Source organism: Cavia porcellus, unplaced genomic scaffold (assembly GCF_034190915.1).
Source record: "Cavia porcellus strain 051 isolate PalLab524CR breed Dunkin Hartley unplaced genomic scaffold, mCavPor4.1 scaffold_1, whole genome shotgun sequence".
Taxonomy (NCBI): Eukaryota; Metazoa; Chordata; class Mammalia; order Rodentia; family Caviidae; genus Cavia; species Cavia porcellus.
In genome coordinates this window covers 119,888,220-119,898,891 of record NW_026947484.1, presented here as the reverse complement: position 1 = coordinate 119,898,891, position 10,672 = coordinate 119,888,220, and positions in this window count along the sequence as shown.

Here is a 10,672-nt window from a genome sequence, read left to right as displayed (position 1 = left end):
TATTTTTTTCCTTACTTCTTTTTCTTCTATGTCTTTTTAATTTAATTTAACTTTAGCTTCTAATTTATTAGTACACATATGTAGTAATGTTTGCAGTCCTGTAGGGAAGTTCAAACATGCACATAACACTTCTTAATTTCTTTTTTCATTTCCTTGCCCTTCCCTTCCTTCTCCCTTGAGCCACTTCCATTTTTTGATATGTGTTCGCAGAACATAACATTTACATTCCTCGTGGGAAGCTGACATATTCTAATTTCTTCATCCCTTTCCTTCCTCCTTCCTCCTTTTATTTCTTTATCCTTATCCCCTTTGAGAATTATTTATTTTCCTACTTCCTATAATCATTTATTTTGCTCTTGAGTTTTACTCTGAGTTTCTTACGTAAAAGAATATGACATTTAAGCTTGCATGTCTGATTTATTTCACTTAATATTATGGTCTCTAGGTGCATCTATTTTGCTACAAATCTGGGTCAATTATTTAAATCCTATTTCTAGAAATATGGGGTGTTTTTACTTCAATGATTTATAATTCCTGGTGGGAGGCATCCAATACACCATTTGCTACTTTTGCATATAGTGTAAGGAATCTGACATCAGATAATGGGGATTAAGCTAACTTATTCATTAGTTTATTCAATATTCACTCTGAAGACTGGCTCAGGCATGTTGGATCATGACTGAAGTTAAGAGTCTACTGATCTCTATAGCAGTCCTCCTCTTTCTCCCGTGGTCATACTACTTTTTTTTTTTTTTGAGACAGGGTCTCACTATATAGTTTAGGCTGGCCTTGTGCTCACTTTGTAGCCCAGGATGGTCTTGATCTCATAATAATCTTCCTGCCTCAACCTACCAAGTACTGGGTTTATAAGTGTGTGCCTGTGGTCATACATTTAACTTCTGCTTTTTTTAACTTTAAAAAAAAATCTGTGATTCATATTTAAATTTTTACTCAACCTTCATATTCCACAAATTCCCATGTCTGGTTTCTTTATGAAAGGTCCCATTTGATTGGATTTTTTCTCTAGTCTCCTCAGGGCTTATTCCTCTCCACTCTTTGTAAGGCTCATCCTCTTCAGCCTGTTCTTAAATGCTGGTCACACTGAGAATTTGTTTTTCACACATTTCTCTCTTTACACATTCTCCTTTGGTTACAGCATCCACCCAAAATGATGCAATTGCTTTTACCAGTCAACAACTATTACATCTGTATCTTGATATTTGTTTTAAGCATCAGACCCATAAGCATAAATGTTTCAGGTCAGCTCCCCTTTCAGAACCCTCAGAGTTAATATTTTTAAGTTAAATTAAAAAATGTTTGCAAATCATGTACTCATAGATGTACCAGCCATTGAAGTTCCAATGCTCAGGTCCATTTGATTGACACACTCTCAAATAGGGGAGGCCTTTTTTTTTTGGTGGAAACGAAACAGACTGTCAAAGCTAGCTCTACTATGAGATGAAGAGACCTCGTATTGCAACAAATCACTATCTTATCATGAATAGGTGTACAAGGTCCTTTAACAGTAAGGAATACAGGGAGAGGAAAAACACAATGGCACAACAGACAGAATCAAGATTGTTTCATCTCTCGTATCCATTTTTGCACCCTCCTTTCTCTGTGTAAAGGAAACTGAACTTTGATGCCTGGTACCATCATGTGCATATTCTGTCCATTTATGTGAGCTGAGGAGACGTAGGGGAGCCATTTTATGCCTGATGCTTGAAGACATTTGGAGAAGCTGCTTGTCTCTGAAGAAAATAACTTTAACTTTTAAATTTCTACTTTGTCCTGACAATTCAATTCCCTCTTGATTTAGTTCAGTTCTCAGTCTTGAGGACCTGAGCTGCCACATCATCTAGTCACTTTCTAATATTGGATTGATGGCTAAGTTTCATCCAAGGCCACTGGAGCTTAAGCAAAAGGGAGCTCGATATTTGAACCTTTAAAAATATCACTAAAGATTATGAAGTCAAATAAAAAATAAAGCCAAAGCCAGGAAATACTTAACAGCTACACTTGATGGCAGGCCTTTTATAAAATAGGCAATCACGCATAAGAACTCCTTTCACAGACTCTGCAGCTCTACTTAGTAATGTAAGGTTGACACATATAACTCTTTGGAGTTGATAACACCTGTCCTTTGCCTTGAAATGTGTTCTTTTTTCTTTGAATGCCTTGTCAGTCAACCATCTTGCAATGCTATCTTTTGCTGCTGAGGAAGCTCAGGTGATGGTCAGTGAGAACATGCCCTGTGCTGGAAGGGAAGTGATAACTCGAGTCAGTGTCTTAAAGTTCTTCTTGTCAAATTTGAGCAATTATCAGAGGTTTAGGCTAAATTCATCGAAAACCTATTGCCAGGTCTCATCCCAACTATTATGTAGGTGGTTGTAACATCCAATGACATTAGAATTTACACAGACAATTATTGTTACTAAACTTGAACACCCGATGTGAAACAAGCCAGTAAGAGCCAAGTAAACACAATCTTAGGTTTGAACTAAGAAACATAGTGATCAAGTTTATTAAAGAAAGCCAATTTGTCTGTGAAACAATGTTAAATCTGTTAGGTGTATATTAAGCACATGTCTAGAATCTCATTTTCTGTAAACTAATGTAAATTACCATATAGGAAAAAGCACACCATTTGCTCATGTCAAATACAAAGAATTATAGCTTAGCAATCAGGCAGCATTTTAGGACATCTTAGGCACTGATGGAAACCACTTTGAAGCAGCTCTGAGCAGGATTTAGAGTTAATTGATTGGCTTTCTATATTTACTTATGAGTCTGCCCCAGGCCTATGTGACTTGCTTAAAGAGCTGGTGGCTGACAGTTAATGTAACTCTCGATGTCAGTGTTCACAGTAGAGGCCTTTATTTGTCTGTGACACCATGACACCTCAGAGGATAAGGTAAGGGCGCAGCTGAGGACACCTGGCTCTCACTTCAGTTCTTAAGATAACACTGCAGTTATAGAAATTTGGTTCATGTATTAACTGTCAACCTTAGAGGCAAGACAGCCCTCTTAATTGGCAAATTTTACTGTCTGGAAAAGCCTTTTTTCTAACTTTCAAGGTCCTGCTTGTTTTCTTGCTTTTACCTCAGCTACCCCTCGATTTGTTGGAAAGCACAATAAACACAGGCAATACAGAGAATTCTTTGTCATAGCTTCAAGGGATTTCTGATCTTCCTGATATTATTTGTCCCTTTTATTTAAGCCTTCGCCATAAACGTATTTTTAGGAGACTGAGGACTCTGGTTAACTTCCCAATAAAGGCACACTTAACAAAAATATACATTTTCTAAATACTGTGTACAATAATTAATATCTACTTTATCAACAAGCATTAGTATCTATTTTACACCATTTTTGTAATAAAGCTGTACTTTCTCTTGTTGATTGAGAAGACTGGCTTTGACAGTCAAATAAGCAAGGTAGTAAGTTACTATAATTCAATTACCTTTGCTGCATATTATGGCAATAATCATGATTGACTGTATTCTGCTGAGACAACACTTAAACTCTTAAAGTAAGGTTCATGACATATAATAGCAGTTTTTAGGATAATGATTGTGAAACAAAACTTTAAAGAAATACTGTAACTCAATAAGACTTTACTTTTCTCAACAATCAAAATCTAAAAAAAGATGCTAGAAAACACAAGGAATTACTTTGATAAACTTAAATGTTCTTTTTAAGTTAGTTTTACTTGAAAGTTTATGAACAGATCAGTATTTTAAGAAGTTTTTATTTGAAACATAAATAACTACAAATTCTAACTTTATTCTTGTGTATTACATTTTGATTATTTTCTTATTTAAATGTTTACAGAACAGATTATCTCTAATTAGAAATGTTTTACTTAAATATTAGGAATTTGCAATAAGCTTATGACAAAAACATAAGATTTAGATCATTATAAAATTATGCTATATTGTATATTGGTTGCCAGCAGTTTAAAAATTCATGTTTTATTCATATTTGTGTCCTAAACTGTAAATACCATATATAAATGTAAACACTGTACATTTACACAGAAAAAACACAAAAGGTATTGGGGGTGAGGAAATCTTCAGATCTTTGTTTCTGAACCTTAGAAGACTTTCCTGTAAAAATAAAACAATGTTTTAAAAACAGTAGTAATTAATCTATTACAAAGAATCCAGGAAGTCATTTTAACAAGTTAAAATTATTAGCATTATTCCACATAAAAAACACATTAACAGACCAGACAAATCGAAGCTATCAACTCTTTATAGCAAAAGAAGGTTTACACTTTTATTATGACTTTCTTCACAAGGCCTCCTCAAGTGAAAAAAAAAATTAGGGCCAAAGAAAACAAACACAAGGGCAACAATTATCCATACTCAAATTTTATTTCCCCAGTTGAGGAATGGAGATTGTAAGAGAAGGAAATAAAACTCAATTGCTAGCATATAGAAAGTTTGACAAATATTATGAAACACAATCAGTTCAGAGCAAACTGTCAGCCAAAATAAAAAGGAATATAAATCCCAATAAGAAATGTATCATTTATCCGAGTGGTTGAATGATCAGTAGGCACAGACCACTGTTGGTACTTATTATTGATCTTTGAAAGGGCAAAAATAAAGCAGTTATGCATATTATCCCAGCTACAGTTACTCCAAAGAGTTTAGAGGACAATTGTGTAAAATTAGACTGCACTCTCAGTTATACTGACCACATCGTATCACATGGAAATCAAATTTTTAAGGTGGGAAACTAATGGAAACTAAGGAAGGCTCATCAGATCCCACTCCAACTCACACACAAAAAAACCTTTTCTTTTTACCAACAAATTATTCATAAGCAGTTGATGCCATAAACTGGAAAGAAGGAAGAATTGCTAGGATACAAACGTATCCCTTGCAGGTGATGGAATATCATTCCTCAAGTCCCAGCCTTCTGTTTAGCCAGCCACTAGCAGCCAGTCCATTTTCCCAAATCCCTGTTGTCTCCATAGTAGGAAACCAGGAGACCCATGCCTCTCAGGAGCCAGAATTTATCTCCGAATTGAACTACCACAAGTTACCAGCTTCTCAGATCCATTTGCTCACCACAACCAAATTATTGGAGGCTATTTTGGGTAAAATGGGGAAAGCTAGCTCTAAGAAGGCACGCCTCAGATTGCCAGAAATCGTCATCCCACTGTGTCAAAGTGTACAAAGTCCTTTTTATAGTAAAGAAAATAAAGGAGCCGAAACTGATTGCACAATAGACAAATCCAGGCTTGCTTCAACTGTCCCGCTTTGCAACTTCCTTTCCCTGTGGAAAGAAAACTGGACCCCCGTCTCCTGCTCCATCACCTGCATTTCTATCCACTTACCTGGGCTCACAAGAAGAGATGACAGTTTATACCTCAGGCCTGGGGAAATCTAGAGAAGTAACTATCTCTAAATAAAAAATTCTAACTTTTAAAGTTTCATTTATCTTGTTGGTTACAATAGTATTTGGTCTTCCACTAGTCTCTGCTCAGTTTCCCCAGCTTTTTGCAATAATACTTTAAAATAAAGTCTCTTCTTACTAAATTTAGATTAATTTTTTATTTGACCACTAATGGTGCTGTGCCTCTCGGGTGGATTGCTGACTGTACCTGGGAATGTGCTCTTTGTTTTTATGTTTATTTTGGTTTTCTTTTTTGTTGGGGAAGGTTTGGTTGGGACTGGTTTCTCTATACATTCCAGCTGGCCTTAAACTCATTCTGTAGCCCAGGCCACCTCTAACTCACGGCAATCTTCCCGTTTTAGCCTCCTCAGGGTTGGGTTTACAGGTGTGCACCAGTATACCTGGTAACACCATGTTGTTTTTACCCAGGCATTTTCAGATCTTTGCTATTTTTTCCTGGTTGGAGAAATCAAGATTCACGTTGGTGAGTCAACATTCCTTAATCCAATCTAGTGCTGTCTGTTAGAGAGACTGGGTTTTTCTTTTCTTTTCTTTTTTTTCCTTCTTTCCAATTAAATTTTCCTTTTTCCCTCTTTAAGGACTTCATCTTTTCTAAGAGTCCCACATCTAGGGATTGCACAGGGGAGTTTTCTGAACTCCCTGACATCCAGAGATTATGAGTGGGAGTCCCCTACGACACTCTCCAAGTGTCTTCATTACATGTTAAAACCATATGTAGCCCATTTTGTAAGGTCCTTTCCATCCTTCTCTTCATCGCCACCTTCACATGGCTGGCTATACGCTTCAGTATTATGACCCTGACTCTCTTGAATATCTTGACTCTCTTGAAAATGGCCACATTTCACTGAAAGCCATTTAGAACTTTAGTGACCTTTTTGAGAAACTTGGGACCTACCCAAACTGGCTTATCTCAGAGCTCTCACTTTCTATCTTTTGTGTTCTTCTTTCTTCCTTTCTGGTGTCTTAGACTGTGAATGTCCCTGAAATCATCATAAAATGACCTTACTCTACTAAGACTCTGCTTCACCTTTAACTGCGTTTTGTTTGTAGTATTTTGGTTTGTAGTATAGAATTTTCTGTTAAGGTTCTGCTAGCAAAGGGAAAATAAAAGGTCACACATACTAAGGACCACCAAAATGGCTGCCGCCCAGCTAGTCTAAGCAAGTAGCTTTTATTGAGATAAAGAACAAAGAAACTCAAATTGTGCATGCTCAGATTATATAACTTGTTTGCTTCTTGACCTTACAGGACCTCATGTTTTTACCTTGGGGTGAGGGCAATGTTTCAAGGCCTGCACTTTTCCCAAAACATTGTTGACCAGATGTGTCTGGGACAAAATGGAGTCAGTGTGGCCTCTCTACAGTTTTCAAAGTGTTTCAGCAAGTTAAAATTTTGGACTCCTGATAAATTATATATCATTGCATATAGTTGGTACTTCTGTTGAAGAAAAAGATGAGCAATTTCATCCAGAACGTAAAATGACAGATTGCTCCAAAATGAGAAAGAAAGAAGAATGGGATCAAATCTAAAATGATATGGAAATTTATAAAGGACTTGAATAAGAGGAATTCTGGTTCTCATAGACAAAGCTAATATTTGGTATTCATTTATAGAGGTTTTTAAAGGAAGGTTTTATATCAAATAATATACTGAATTTAAAAACCTAGATTTTGGCTTCTTCTTTACTAAACTATGACAAAGAAGGCCTTCAGTTATTTTCCTTCCTTTTCGACAACACTGAGGATGATTTTCTTTACTTTTGTGAGTAATTGACCTTAACACAGCATAATATTTGCTTCATTTCAATATAATTTCTTCTTCACATTGGTTATAATGCTTAATTTATTTTTTCCTTCTTCATTCATGAATTTTTCCTGTTATAGCAAATGACATGACTATAATCAGCCCAATTACTGAAATTATAAATCTTTCTTACTATCTCACCTGTTTCATCCTCACCATTAATCCATCAAATGATCCATTGACTGTTCCCTAGACATATTTTGAAATTGTCCTAAAACACACATTTTACCTTGAGACTATAATGTTAAGTGAAGTAACAGACACATAAGCTTCTCTTATATGGCACAACTTCTCTTATATGAGATACACAATATATAAATAAAATGCAAAAGAAAAGATGATAAAAAATTTTCAGGATAATCATATCATTTTGTTGTCTTAGTGAAGCAGCAGGAGGACCTAAGCCAGATGATACAAACTGTATTGATTTGTCCTGGGATAGCACTCACAGAGATGGAAGACCTGGCAAAGTTCACCCACACCTGCTGTCGCTGCTGCAGACCAAGATGGTATCAATTTTGAAACTGGAACTGGACCAAAGGAAGTTAGGAGAATAATACTGAATGACATTTTGCTAGGTAGTGATATTCAGCTGTAATAGGATGGTGTTCCTGATGCAACACAAAATATTTGAAACCATTATTTATAATATCATGTATTCATTTGAAAAAGAGAGTCAATATACCATTGAAATTTATAATATTTGAAGCAAAGTGTTGGAACTCTATTGCCCTGAAGATATTTTAGCTTCATGACTACTGTTTGTATCATACAGATTTATTTTCTTATATATGTCTCTGATATATAGCACTGGCATGAAGAACATTGCTGATATTTTCAACTAAACATCAACTGTGATATAGCTCAATAAAGACATAATCTATTTTTCACATTACCAAGAAATGAAGTTGGTTTTTTTTTTTTTTTTTTTTTTTACTTCTAAAATGTTTTCAAGTTCTTTAAAAAAGATACCTTTTAGGCCCAGCCTTTGTCTGGGCACCAACAAATAACAAATTTTAGCTATTCTTGACAAATTAATTTGTTTTCTCTTTATATTTTCTAAATTATATATTCAAAAACTTTTGGTACTAGGGATTGAACCCAAAACATTTGCACTGGGCTACATGTTCAGCCTTTTTAAGAATTTTTTTTTTTTTAAGGAAGAATGTCATTAAGTTGCTAAGTTATTCAAACTGGCTTGAAGTTGGTCAAACTAGTCTGGAACTTATCCTCATTCTCCCAACTAGCTAGGAATATAGTCCCATCTGGTGTATATTTTTTAAATCAAAAATTTAAAAACTTATATAGAACCAAAGTAAGAGATTTTATTTTTCAAAGGTAAATATTAAAGCTAAATTAAGTGTCAATGACAACTGTTCTTGCTTTCCGCTCGCCAAAGTAGTGAGTCTGTAACCAAATAAAATTTTAAAAATGTAAATAAAAGTCCATAACTTTTATTTCCTCCTGATATTTCCTATATTGACAATTTAACCCACTTTGCCTAAGCAAAATCTATACTGCTATTCTGTTCCATCAATACATTTGAGAAAATCTGATGACACAATCAAGAGGTTAAAATGAATCATTAAAAATTATAATGTTTTTAAGAAGTTAAACTGTTTCTCCAAGGTTCCCCATGATGAAAGTACAAATTTCCATCCCAGTTCTGAAGAGGAGAATTCCATACTATCAGTGCTCTTTACCAGTGCTTGGCTAAATCTCCCTATGGAGAGCTCCTGGTTTTTGTTCTACACCTTAGATATACTGAAGTGTTTTTGTGCATTGAAAGGGGAGACTAGCTGTCCTCCCCAATTTGGTAATAAACCCATATTCCATTTTCATGGTTTTTCTCCTACTTGGTTGTAGGCAGGGAATAAACACAGTAGCCCAGGCAATCAGGGCAGGCCTGCAGTAGCAGTGGGAACCTGATCAACTCCTACCAGCGGATGTGTTGGTGTTTGTTTCAGTTCTCATTGCAAGGCAAGAAATTTCCTTTCTCCTATGAAAGACCAGGCCTTTCCCACATGGTCTTTCCCCCATGTCTTGTTATAGGTCCCATGGCTTTGATTTATTGTTGTATTAATTTGCTAGAGCTTACACAAGGAATACCATCTACTGGGTGGCTTAAGCAATAGAAAGTATTTTCTCAGAATTCTGGAAACTGAGAATGTAAAATCCATGAGTTAGAGGTTTAACTGAGTCCATGCTTCTGTCTTAGTTACTTATATTGTTGCTGAGACAAAATGCCTGACACTCAAAACTAAAGGGAGGAAAAGTTTATTTAGCTCACAGTTTGTAGAGGTTTCAGTCTTTAATCAGCTAGCTCTAAGACAGGGTAGATTGGCAGAGAGGCAACAGTTCATGGTGGCAGAAGACAGCAAAAACAACTGGTATCCACTCTACTAAGATTAAAGTGGTGCCAATCCAGTCAGTGATCCAGCAATCAACCACCCTTAATCCCAGCACCTTTAATTCCTGCCTTGCACTATGAATTAATCACACACTCTAGATTCTGCCACTTCCCCAAAACCCTATGACTTCATGAAGCCTTGGGCAGACATCTGGACACAAACCATAGCAGTCTTCACATGGTTTATAGACAGCTGTCTTGTCTTCTCTCTGAAGTCACAGGTGGTCTTTCCTGTGAGCCTGCCTGTGTCTGAGTTTCCTCTTTTCTCAACATCAGTCATGTTGCATGAGGACCTGCCCTAAAGACTTCATTTTAATTTAATTACTTCTTTAAAGCCTCTATCTCCAAATACACTTCCTACTGGAGTAATACGGGTTAAGACACCAGCATATGAGTTTGGGAGGAACACAATTTAGCTCATGGAAATCAGTTACAGCCTATTCTTTCTCTATTATCCAGTTCTCCGTCTCGTCTCACAACTGTATAATTCCTCAAAACATAAAAAATACTGTAGAACTTCTGTGTAAGAAACAAACAAAATCTTTCTATGATCTTACATTGCACTCCACCTACTATTTCATTCCTTTGCTCCTACTCAAGCCTTGTCATTAAGATCTTTTATATGTGTTGACTGTGTTTTCCTACCACACATGCACAGCTCTGCCTTCTCCAAAGTAGCTTCTCATTCAGTGCTATGAAATTGAATGCATTTGGTAACTCCTTCATTCCTGATACCATCTCATTGATTTCTACTTTTGAAAAAGAAGTCTTGGTTGTACAGGATTCCTGGTTCCCTTTCCTAATCACGTAACACAGAGCAATTCGGTAGAGATGAACCTCCCCAGTTTTAGGGTTGTATCTTTATGCCATCCTTGCCCTTGTCACAGTGATTGGTTCAATACTTGGATATGAGGTCAGATCTGTGTCAATTAGCTCAGGCCATTTCCCTGCTACACTAGAAGTATATTGTGTCATTTTTTCTGGGAAGGGATCTTCTTCCTTTCTTGAAAGTGAATGAAACAGCACCTA